Genomic DNA, 9,115 nt, shown 5'->3' with positions numbered 1-9,115 from the left:
AATGGCTGGCTGTGAGTCTTTGCATCTGTTCCCATCTGCTGCCATTGGAAGATTATCTGATGGTGACTGATCTATGAGTATAGAAAAATATCGTTATGGATCAATTTATTCATTTTTTTAAGTCTAGTATTGTTTGGTTACTCTAGAATTCTTAGTGATACAGTCTCTGGTTCTTGGTCATCCAAGAGGTGTGGAATATGGATTCTGTGTCATGGAGTGGGCCTTAAGTTAAATATTACATTGGTTGGCTATTCTTGCAAGTTTTGTGCCACCACTGACCTAAGCATATCTTGCAAGTAGGACAGATTGTGTGCCGAGATTTTTGTGGCTGGGTTGTTGTTTCCATTTCTCTTTGGATAGCCTGCAGATTACATTTCAGCACCAAAGAGATCAGAACATAGGGGTGAAGGGTATATATTGGCACTCAACTAGACTTCATGTTAAATGAGATGTGTGAATATTTCCTTGCCAATAAGGGCCAGTCAGTTTGCAGAGAGTAATCCATTGTCATAATAACAGCCTGGGTTGTTTGGGGATTCACTTGAGAATCCCCTTTGACCAACTACTCAATTGAACGCAACCCAGCCCCACTATTGGAAGTCTATTGGTGATTTGAGAATGCCAGTTGAGACTTCATATCCCCGATTATTAGTAGACATTGGTTAGATCACATTCATATATTTTAGGATGGTTCCACTGCACTCTGTTTCTATGTCTACCTTCAAATTCCACTCAGTTACAGCTGCCTCGCCCTACATTCTCACCCCCTATGCTATCTATTCCCCAAGTACCCTCCTGATCCTCCCATTTCCCCCATCTTCCTTCAGTTAAACCATACAATCTGTATCATTTCTACCTCCTAGGGTGACCCATGTGTCTACCTGCTACCCTTCTTCTATATCTAACTCCTCTTAGAGTGCATATTTTCAAACTATAATCATTTACTTATGGATAATATCCACTTATAAGTGAAAACACATAATATTTATATGGATCTGGGTCCATATTGCCTCATTCAGAATTATTTTTCTAGTTCCATTTATTTGCCTCCCAATTTCATGGTGTCACTTTAAAAAAGAAAACAATGAAGCAATACTCCATTGTGTAAATTTTCTTTATCCATTCTTTTGCTGATGGACATCTAGGTTAATTTCAAATTTTGGCTATTATGAATAGAGCAGCAATAAACATGGTTGAGCAAATGTCCTTGATGTTAGATTCAGCATCCTTTGAATATATGCCAGTATTGCTATAGTTGGGTCTTCAGTTAGATTAATTCCAACCATCAGAAGAAATACCACACTGAATCCATTCTAGATGTACACGTTTATACTACATCCAGCAATGGAGGAGTATTTTCTTGTCCTTGTCAGCATTAGCTGTTCCTTGTGCCATTTATCTTAGTTGTTTTGACAGGTATAAGATGTAATTTCAGCATAGTCTTGATTTGTATTTCCCTGATTGCTAAACTCATTCAGTATTTCTTACAGTATTTATCAGCCATTTGAGAATCCTGTAACTAAGAACTGGACTTCATGTTAAAATGCATGCCATTTTTTAACTGAAATATTTGGTTTCTTAATATTTAGTCTCTTAAGTTCCTGTTATAGTTTGGCTATTAGTCCTCTATTAAATGTGAGGATTGTAAAAATCTTTTCCCATCCTGTAGGCTGCAGCTTTGTTTGAAGGATGGTGTCCTTTATTATATAGAAGCTTTTCAATTTCATGAGATTCTATTCATTGTTTATCTTAGTGATTGTTCTATGTTCTGTTCCAAAGTCTTCTCTGGTACTGATGAGTTCAAAATTACTCCCCAAATTTTCTATAATCAGGTTGAGTGAACTAGCTTATTTTTCTGTACTTACAAATTAGGCAAATCTGAGTTCATTTTCCATGCTAAAAAAAGAAAAATGTATTTGCTGTTTTTCCCAAGAATCAAGGGGGATAAGGTCATAACATGCTAATTAATGGGATAATCAAAAAGGAGGCTTGCGTGGACAATTTGGATATGTAAATAGAAGATTGGGCTATGGTTTGGAGATATGAACTCTCTTGATGATCCGTCTGGAGAGCCAGCAGAAGCAGAATACAAGCTGTCAGCTTTTACCCCTCGATTGATTTTGAGTTATTATTTCATCTCTCTCAAACATCTCTTCCTCAGGAACCCCTCTCTAATTGAGTCTGTTCCTTGCCACTATTTAGATTTTATAGTGTTAGAAGATGTTCTGCAACCTACCAGAACAGGTAAGAAATCATTAATTTTATCTAGCTGTGAATTCTGTGAACTATCACAATCATAATTTTGGCAAGACATATCCATTGATGCAGTCATGCTTATGTGTTATGGGAGTGTCCAAAAACTTGATTTAAGGCCCAACAAGTTGAAACCCATACAAGGGACCATTACTGGGACCAAGAACATGAATCTAGAGAGATCATAGGCCTTAGAACCTAATACCTTGATAAGTTAACATAAGGGCCTCATGAAAATAAAGAACTTCTCATTAGGAATAAAATTCAACAGTATTGCTATACTTTTCCAACACAATTGGAAATTACCTGGTAAAAGAAATCTCAACTCAATCAATAATACATGCTATATTCCTAGATTGGGCCGATCTCCCATTACACTACTCTATTGCAATCTATGTTATCCAATATCACTTACTGTTTTCCCAGGCCACCAGCTTCTCCCAGTTCTCTCCTATCCTCTGTAGCTCCTCCCCCTTTCTGTCAATCCTTTTCTCCTCCTTCAAACTCTCAGCTACTCCTCTTTCCTCTTGCCCAATCATTGACTCTAGACTTTATTTGAAAAGTTAAGGTAGGGAGAAGGTTCACAAAGCAACTCTTCCTCTGCAACCCCTACCAGGAGTGGAATTAGCATCAAAATACAAGCCTAGTGTTGTCCACAACTCAACAATTCACAGATTTTCTCCATAAAGACAAAGGCAACAGTCAAACTATTCTTTAACCAAAGTTTGATATTTTTTTCTTTGCTAACAATTGGTATGATATGACAATCCTCCCTGCCCCAACAAATAACCAGGCAAAATATAGTATTAGTACACAATACTAAGACATGCTTTTCACTCTGTTTTCATGAGGGAAAAATAGATATTTCATGGAGAAAGACTTCTATTTACTTACAAACTTCACATCCATGAGTGAAGATGAATTACAGGCAATCATTTAAGTTGTTTTCCATCTATTTCTTCTGGTAGGTGAATATTGTCATAGTTTACAAATCACTTATTTTTTTTAACTTTATATTAATTCTTTGTGAGTTTTATATCATGCACCCTCATCCCATTCATCTCTGCAATCCTTCATATTCACCATCTATCCTTGTAAGATACCTCAGAAAGAAAGCCAAAAAAATAAAATAAAAATAAAACAGCAAAAACAAGAACAAAAACATATTGCTGTGAAAGCTGTGGTGTGTCATGTTGTGTCACACATTATATATACATTTTTATATATACATTATATATATATATATATATATATATATATATATATATATATATATATATATATATATATATATATATTATCTGAACAGCTGTACTTGCAAATGTTCATTGCAATGAGTCATTGTTCTGGTTCCAGGCTTCTGGCTTCTGTTTCAATATCAAATGACATAATTTTTACAATGTAAAATGCTTTCCTCTCTACAATGTAAGACAAGTGTTATTCTTGAGAAACACGGGAACAATTACTTGCTTATGAAGATCTATGGGGAAAATGTATTTAATTTAAATGTTGACAATACTGTGCGTGTGTGTGTGTGTTAGGGAAGATAATTTTTAGATAAAGTGTAATATATGTAATCATTTTTAAGACTTATTTTATTTATTAGCACACTGTAGCTGTCTTTAGACACACCAGAAGAGGGCATTAGATCCCATTACCGATGGTTGTAAGCCACCATGTGGGTGCTGGGAATTGAGCTCAGGACCTCTGGAAGAGCAGCCAGTGCTCTTAACTGCTGAGCCATCTCTTCAGCGCTAGTTAATCATTTTAAACAATATTTTTATCTAGATTCTGCTATGTCAAAATGTATTAATCCTTATTGCTATTGTAATGTTCTATAATTCCTTTATTTTGGATAACTTACTGATATTTACTTTTGAAATACTGTTTTAGATTCAATCTCCCTGAGATAAGTGTGTTGTCAAAAATGTGATAACTCAAATATTTTTTAAATTTTTTTCATTAAGGAATATGATATAGAGATTGTCATGAAGAATAGTGAAGCTATGTGGTTATACTGATACATGATCTAGAGAGTGACTGCACAACTACTAAAGCTCCTGAGTGAAAAAAAAAAGTCTATGCATTGCTCTCCTTATCAGCCATCAAGCCAAACAGAAAAACAAAACAAACAAACATACAAAAAAGCCTATGCTGCCTGGTTGTACATTGCATTATGTGTGAGCAAGGCTGACTCAGGTAAGAAAAGTATTTGTGAGTGTAATAGGGACAATCCAAAATTTCAAGGCTGATTATATTTGAATAATTTATTAAAATAGCATATAAGGTGTGTACTTAAATTTATATGTATGTATACTCCTATAGCTCTGTCCACTGAAGTAAACTTTAGTATCAACATATAAGTATAAAAAATACATCTTCACCTCAAGTGTATGAGATTTTGCTTTATAAATAACAATTCTAACATGAACCTTGTCTTTATAAAAATATTTGTGAAGCTGAAGCACCTAGTGAATGGAAGTAACTTGTTCTTCCAGGAAATAGTTACTGGAAAAAAAATTGCTACCCTGACAAGGCACAGAACTGGACTTCTCTTGGTCAAATATAGGACAGATTAAGCTAGGTGATATAATTTTAATATATTATAAAATGCAATACAAATATATGCAGAAGTAATTAATGTTTTAATGTTGATAAAGAGACAACTATAATTGCATGGTACCTTGATACAGCATAATTGGATACAAAGGGAGAACAATTGACTTCATAATAAAAAATTTAAAAAAATCACAGGAGGCTTCACCTTAATGAAGCCATCAAAATGAGCTCCATCAGTTACAGGACAGATTGGAACTGAACCATCTGTTTAGACGCCTTGAGAATATGGCATGACTACTGTGATGTTACTGCCAGAAACATGTGTCCTGGATCAGATTAGGAAAAAACAGTAAACCACAGTGAGAATGGTTAACATCTATGAAATAAAGTGTCTACAGCCTTAAAAGGACACAAAAGTCAACTAAGGAAAGGGAACTGTGCTAGGGTTAAAGCTTTGGAGAGAAATGATGCCTAAACACAATGTGGGATTCTGATAAGTTGTTAGGATTGGTAGATGAAGAAGCTCTTGAGGTAACAGTGATGCTGTAATAGGCTTGCAATATTTTGGGATAATAATGAAAGATTAAGCAAATGGAAAATCTCACTTCTAAAAAATACATAATAATGTGTTTAGAGTGTAAGAAACATGTTTCAAAATGCAATCTAAAATCTCCTCCTGCTTGCAAATGCTATATATATTTTATGTTGATTTAAATATTAAGAAGTAATCAAAATGTAATTTAAAAATTCAGTGTGGATTCTCCTACAGATTCCATGATGCACTGGGTTGTAGGATGGGTCTTCAATACCAGGCATGGTTTTCCACTCATTGTGTGGACCTTAAATCAAACTATAGAACTGTTTGCTACGACCAAGGTGTGTATCACCAGATTACCGAGGGTTACGATGCTCTGCTTGTTCTTTCTCGGCACTGGAGTTTCATAGACTTCTTTCCCTTAGAACCTTGCATGTTGCATGGCACATTTTGGTCAAAAAGATCCTAAAGTAAGAAGACATTCAGGTAATTACCAGTTCAGGGGTCCTTGGTCCCTGTGTCCAATGTTCAGCAGTAGCGGCACATTTCTTGGGGTGGGGGCACCAATGGCAATTACAATATCCTATAATGTTTTAGGTTTCTCTTGGAGAACACTGAAAGGAAATTTCTCATGTAAATGGTTGGGTATTTTTTTGTTAGATGTACTGTATGGGAAAAGTTTATTTAAATTATATATTCATACACCAAATTGCATGCATTGTAGGTACCTTAGATAGGTTGTTAATAGTGTAATTTCTTATGACTTTTTTGTTTCCTTACTGTAATATTAGTCTCTTCCTTCTTTCTATATTTGTCTCTCCTTGCTCCCCTAACTAGAGCTTTTGTTTCTCCTATTTCCCTTTCAGATCACTTTTAAGGAGATATTTTCTTCTCTATTTTCCACCAACTTTTCCCATTTGACTTCTCTGGTATCTGCATAACTACATGGTGTGCAATCATGTACTCCCACATGAGGATTTGGAGTCAGGAACCTTGAATGGGTTCTTGAATCTTTCTGTGTCTGGTTACCTCACTCAGTATGATATTTTCTAGTTCTAATTATTTATCTACAAATTTCATCATCTCACTCTTTTTTGAACCTGGATATAATTCTGTACTGCACATGCCTCACATTCTCATTATCCACCCCTTGGCTGAAGGGCATTTGTGTCATTTCCATCTCGCTATTGTGAGTAGAGCAGGAGTGAACATGGCTGAGCAAGTATATGTGTTAAACCAACATAATACCTATTCACCTTTCAATATCTGTTTTTTATACATAGAGATCAGTATTGTCATTACCACTTCTCAAGTAGACTCTTAATTGTAACAGATGAAGACTATTATAGAAAGCCTCAATCATTCAGATTGCAGACTCATGTAGCCCAATTCCACCTAACACAGCAATAACATAGCTACTACACCCAAGGCTCAGGAATTATTTCTGAAAAGTTATTATCACAACAATAGGATCAGAAAGTTTTTGCTCTGTATCCAAAGAAAGTCAGAAAATACATACATAAAGTCTCACCAAAATGGATGTCAGAATATGAACTAAGCAAAGACAATATGAACAGACAAGCTAATGTCTGTTCAAGGCCAAGGAATGCTATGAAAAAGGACTGAATGTGATTAAGGAATGATGAAACCTGGATACACAATTTCTCAAGAAGAGCACACAAACCTGTTATCTGAGACCAAGGATAATTACTAAAGGCCTTCCTGCCTGTAGCATTATAGAGACTGACCAGGTTTTCCTGATGCATTTAATAGTGCATGCATGTGTGCACAAACACACACACACACACACACACACACACACACACACACACACAGAGAGAGAGAGAGAGAGAGAGAGAGAGAGAGCTACCTGAAAAATTTTTGAGTGAAGAAATGATAAGAGTTAATGGTTTGATTATATTCTAGTCTAGAAACTGAAACTAAAACAAAAAGATTAAACAAATTAAATTCAGTGCATCTAGGAGTGGAGATGAAATGTATAGCTCTGGCCAATAATTTCCATATTTCTAATTCTATTATTATGATTATGATTGTGATTATTATTATTATTATTATTCAAGACAGGGTTTCACTATGGAAATCTGGTTGTCCTAGAACTAGCTCTGTAGGCCAGACTTCCTCTTGCCTCTTCCACCCAAGTGCTGGGATTAAGGCATATGCCAGCATTGTCAGAAAAATTCTAGTTCTTAGTACAACATATACAGGATGCAGTTTGAGTTCTCTCCCCATATAGGCAAGTGTTCATCAACTAACTCAATATTTATTCTGGGTTTTCTGGTTTTATGAGTGTGTTCTCAAGTGTACATGTTCAATTCTACCTATCCAGAAAGTCACATGTGAAATTGTCCTATTTCTTATGCTTTCACAATCATTCAAATCATGACTGCGTTTAATACTCTTTCTTGAATAGTGTTTGATTATAGTCAACGATGTTCCATGTGCTCTCCATATTAAACATATTAGTCCAAAAATTCAAAATTTTATAAAATAAATTTAACAAAAATGTGTCTCATTTCTTATAAATCATTCACTATAAAAGCTGACAGCATCAGTATTCTATGCTGGTGAGAGACCTCTCTTCACTACATCATTTATCTTCTTTCTTAACATACTATTACAATTGAATTACTTGCTGAATATCAGATAACTTCAATATTTTATCAATATCATTCTATTTTGTTGATCTTTCATTTCTTTAGAAAATTCTTATTTATTAAGCGGTATATAGTTTTTTGTTCTCCCTAACTAATATTGATCACATCATTTTTATGAGAAATTGTGCATTCTAATTAAATATGTCCATACAGGATTTTTCTGTATGTATGTATATGCTTTACAAGTTGTCAAGACTGTCTCTAGGTACTCTTTCATACATTATCACAACTACAAAATTATGCTCACCTAATTAGTAAGCTTTACATTAAAGCAGTTAAATACTTTGCTTAGGAAGATTACAGCGATTACAACTAAAGCTATATGCAAAATAATTTATGGCTATTCCACACACACACACACACACACACACACACACACACACACACCACATATATATATATATATATATGTATATGAATATCAGCTAACTTTAATATTATATCAATGTCATTGTTCAATTTTTTAATCTTTCATCATTTCTTCAGAAAATTCTTATTTATTAAGCTGTATATAGTTTATTGTTCTTCCAAACTAATATTGATCACATCCCTTTTATGAGAAATTTATGATATATAAATATCATATATATATATATATATACACAAACACACACACATTACTTACTGACTTATGTGTTTGTGCATGTGTGTTTATGTATAAACTAGAAGATGACAGCTGTCTTACTCTCTCATTTTTCTCCCTTATTTCATTGAGACAGGATCTCTGATTGAAACAGAATTTCATCACTTAGCCTAGAATAGATTACCAGTAAACTCCCAGAGTCCTTCTTCTTAGCTTTTAATGTCTGGGTTATAGGCACATGCAGACTTACAGGGTTTTTTTTTTTTTATATATGGGTGAAGGGATTAAAAATTAGGTCCTCATGGTTACACAGCAAGTACATTGACTATTGTTAAAATTAATGCTAGAATACTCTCATATAAGATGAAGAGTGAAGGTAATCAAAAATATTCCATAAAATACAAATATAATTTAAAATTATATTTACAAATCAGTTTTAAAAGTTGGGTCTACTGATCCAAATATCTTATTCTAGAGCAGTTCAGAAACAGTCCACTCTAACCTTAGCAT

Source organism: Apodemus sylvaticus, chromosome 6, assembly GCF_947179515.1.
Source record: "Apodemus sylvaticus chromosome 6, mApoSyl1.1, whole genome shotgun sequence".
NCBI classification, from domain to species: Eukaryota; Metazoa; Chordata; class Mammalia; order Rodentia; family Muridae; genus Apodemus; species Apodemus sylvaticus.
Note: the sequence above shows the minus strand (reverse complement) of the source record.